Source organism: Lathyrus oleraceus, chromosome 7 (genome assembly GCF_024323335.1).
Source record: "Lathyrus oleraceus cultivar Zhongwan6 chromosome 7, CAAS_Psat_ZW6_1.0, whole genome shotgun sequence".
Taxonomy (NCBI): Eukaryota; Viridiplantae; Streptophyta; class Magnoliopsida; order Fabales; family Fabaceae; genus Lathyrus; species Lathyrus oleraceus.
The window spans coordinates 545,556,940-545,561,192 of NC_066585.1; positions in this window are offsets into that span (position 1 = coordinate 545,556,940).

Consider the following 4,253-nt stretch of genomic DNA (forward strand, 5'->3'; position numbering starts at 1 on the left):
ATTTTTGACCTTAGCAGTTTTATTAGTAAGGTCACCTTCCCTCTATGACCAAACATGTTTTGGTAAGTTCCATTTTTAGTAAAAATGTTCAAGAAATGGAAGTAAAGTTTGACATGATCATAAGGAAGAGATCTTTTTTTGGAATTTTGAAAGCATCATATGCTTGTGAATTTCTTCTAGATATTCATGTTTATGGATTATGCCAAGATATGTGATCAGGAGACTACTACATTATCCTTAGTTATCGTCTCATGAATCCATTATTTTTTATTGACAATATTTGTCGTATTTGTTGTAAGGCATGTCTGGATACTTTTTGAGAGCACATATTTCATTATTAGGAGATTTTTACCTTCAAATATCGATATAACTTTGTTTGGGATGTTTTTGTTGATATATTTAGGCACCTATGAACTTCTTGACTGATCCACCCCAGGAAAAATTTACCCTATGCCAACAAATGTTTTGATGTACGGGTTGATAGGAGGAAAACATACATGTGTGAACCTAACTAGAGTTTCCTTAATTATATGATTAAGGACTGAAGATTTTACTATAAGAAGAACCATCTTCAAAGTAACTTCAAACAAAGTGGTCAAATATGAGAAAATACGTTTTGACAATTAACATGTTGTTATACCTTTTGTGTTTGACACTTTGAGTTTCTAACAGCTGAGACAATAAATCTCTTATAAATAGTTCAAAGGGTAACAAATAACAATGTAGTATTTTTTAAATATATAAATATAGTTTTTACAATGATTAATTTTGTCTTTAACATGGTAAAAACAAGCATACCGTCAAACAAAAATTTGATCATAAGAAAGACCATGACAACAAATTAAAAGGAAAAGCTGAAAGTAGCGATACATGAGAGCGTGTGGTCACTAACAACACAGATGCATGCCTCATTGAAGAAGGATTCTGGAGATTAGGTGAAATCCACTACAACGATAATGGAAAAATCCTAAGAACTTATGCTACGAGAGTAAAAGGAAACAATGACTCGTTTGTGGCAGAGGCTATGGCGATGAAACAGGCCATGGAACATGCTATAATGGAGAAGATAAAGGATGTGAATTTCCAAAAGGATAATAAGGTATTGGCCACCATCATGAACGGTAGTGAAGACAACATCCCCATAAGTATTACAGACATGCATTGTCGTGAGATGTGGAGGATAAAAAATCAGTTTGACAATGTATAGTTCCAACATATCAGAAGGGAGAGAAACACGACGGCACATGACATTGCTAGGGTTAGCATGAAGAAAATTGTCACCAACAAAACATTAGAGGGCCAGATGGGTCATTAGTTCGGGCATGTTTCTTTTGTTTGAGCTTCGTGATTTTGTTTTGGTTTTTGTAGTAATTTTTTGGATAAAAAAAGAGGTACTGAAGTAGCCTTGTTGCCCACTTGTCATCAGTTCCATGTAATAATATTAAGTTTTATTAATATATTTATGAAAATTGTAGAGATAAAATCAATTTTATCAAAAAAAATTTAATATATAAACACCTTAAAAATAAAAATAAAAATAAACACGGATTTTTCATAAATGAAAATCCCTTTGGACCTGCTTGATTTAATTAAAAAAAATAGTTTTTTTTTGTATTTTTAAAAATAATTTTTATAAAAACATTTTTAAATATTAAAAGTTTTTTTTTAAAATTTATTTTTTATAAATTGAAAAATTAAATTTGACATTGTATAACATAATGTTAAAGATCAAAACATAGTCAAAATTTATAATTTTTTTAAAAAATTATATTTTAAAAATGAATTTTATGACAAACAATTTGAAATAGTTTTAAATTTAAATAACTTTTTAAAATTTTGATATAAAAAAAGTTATAATAAAATGATCAAATATTTAAAATAACCTTTTAAAATGGGTTAATGGGATAATATATAGGATTTATATATATAAAGTATTTTAAAAACTGAAATAAACGAGCCAAAATTAATTTATTACATAAATTCACCCTGAAACAAAGGCGCACATGTACAACAAAATAGTATTCTGATAAAAAGTGTGATTGATTAATTTTGCCATCTACTTCTTTTTGAAGAATATTATTGACGTTGCTAGTAGATGCAAAATTAAAATAAAGCACACGTACAAAATACTTTTGTTCAGAATCTAGTTATTATAATCTCCAGCACTTTAACAATACCATGTAAAATCCTATCACATATTCTTTTTCATATTTGTCAAATTTTGTAGTGTAATTGGGTGGCACCAGCTAGACCAAAACAAAATTTCAAATCCGTAAATAGTGATGGAAAATTATATTTATTCTCTGAGGTTTTCTCAGCATGATTTAATTAAAAATAAGATTAAATATATCTTGATTTTCCTAAATATCTTAAATTTTAATTTTAATTTTTCAAAATACTTTCTTTAAAGAATGATCTTTTAAAAAAAATTCATTTACATTTTTAGTTCCTTCTATAATTTAGCAACGATTTCGACAATTTAACGACAAAATTAACGATAATTTTAGTAATAAATTATTACTTAATACCTGAATTACCGACAGTTTTAACGAAGATTTTAGTATTAGAAACTAAAAGTGTTCATGAAAAATTTTATGAGGACATTCTTTAAAATAAATATTTTGAGAAATTAAAAAAAAAATTGTGATATTTATGAAAAATATAAATATATTTAACCGTTAAAAGTATTAGGGGATTTAAACTTAAATTTTATTTTTAAATTTTATATAAATGAATAAGATTATTTTTTTAATCATCATATAAATATTGTTTTTCAAAATAGCAATCATTATCAAAAACTTTTGTAAATATTGTTGGGGAATTTTTTTATTAAACGTTCAATTTAATAATAAAGACTTCTTTTAAGTTGAGATAGAATTTGTTGAGAAATTTTTCTTTTAGAATCTTGTTAATTTTTCATGACACATATAATTAATTCAGAATACTTATGCAGGGTATGATATTTTTTTTTCTTCATATATCTCTCCTTAAAAATATCTCATTATAGGAGATTGAGTCCTTAATACTATTAAATTCATGTATACGTATTAAGTAGATGTATGTATAATATATTAGAATTTATAATATCTACTCGTGTATCAATGTTCATTTTAAAAACGTGGTCAACTAATGTATTGTTTAAATTTTTTAATTGATAACTTTATTTATTTGATTCGATTCTTTGATTTTTTTTAAATTATTATAATCATTACTCCTCTTGTACCTAAAATTGTAAAATCCACATTTACTACTAAGAATACCACCAACACACTGAATTATTTAAAAGTTTAAACCGTTTTAAGCCTCTGAATTCTCCATTTTACAAAACATCATGTTTCATATAAAAATAAATAATTCAATTATTAGTTCTCTCTTTTCATAAATGGCCACAGAATTTTAAGTTTGCTTTCTCAAACTTTTCCTAAATTCACAATTATTTAAATAAAAAATGTGAGTTGAAAACTTGAATGTAAAAGGTAAAATTACGCAACCAAACTATTTTTGTATTAAAAAGTTGTACTTATCCTCATGCGGAAATAATAGAAGAAAATAATAGAGTGACTTAGGTGAAAGATTAAGCAAATTTTTTTAAATTATTTTCTTATGTAATACGACAACTAACAAATGGAACCATATAAAAGATATAATATTGAATTTTTTGAAATCACGTGTTTCTTGCTATATAAATTAATAATGTTTATTTAATAAAATATTAATAACATCATTTAGAAAGAAAGAGAATAATAAAGGAGAAAATTATGAAACTAATAAAGAAGAAAAATAATGATGACACAAAATCATTAAGATTCATTTTATCACAATGTAAAATGCTAAGGAATTTTTGAATGCACCCTAACTATTATTATGATACCACGTGAAAATACAAAAATATATAATTTATGGAGATGCATCTCCGTTTCGAGTAAATAGAATTTTGATTTAATGTTAAAAAAATTGGGAGATACATCTTTGTAAATATTTCGGAGATACATCTTCTCCTTCCCCATTTATAAAAAAAAAATACTAAATGTTTTTTCAAACTCTTTCAACTCACATTCTCTCAAAATCAAGTAACCAAGTTCCAAACTTCTTCCATCAACATAAAGTTCATCAAAGACATCATCCAACACTAAAGTTAACTCTCAATTGGTAACTTTTTTTTTGAGTTGTTGTATAAATAAGTAAAAATTGATGATTTAGGTAAGAAATGAGTAGAAATTGTATGAATGATAGTTTATACATACCGTAAAACT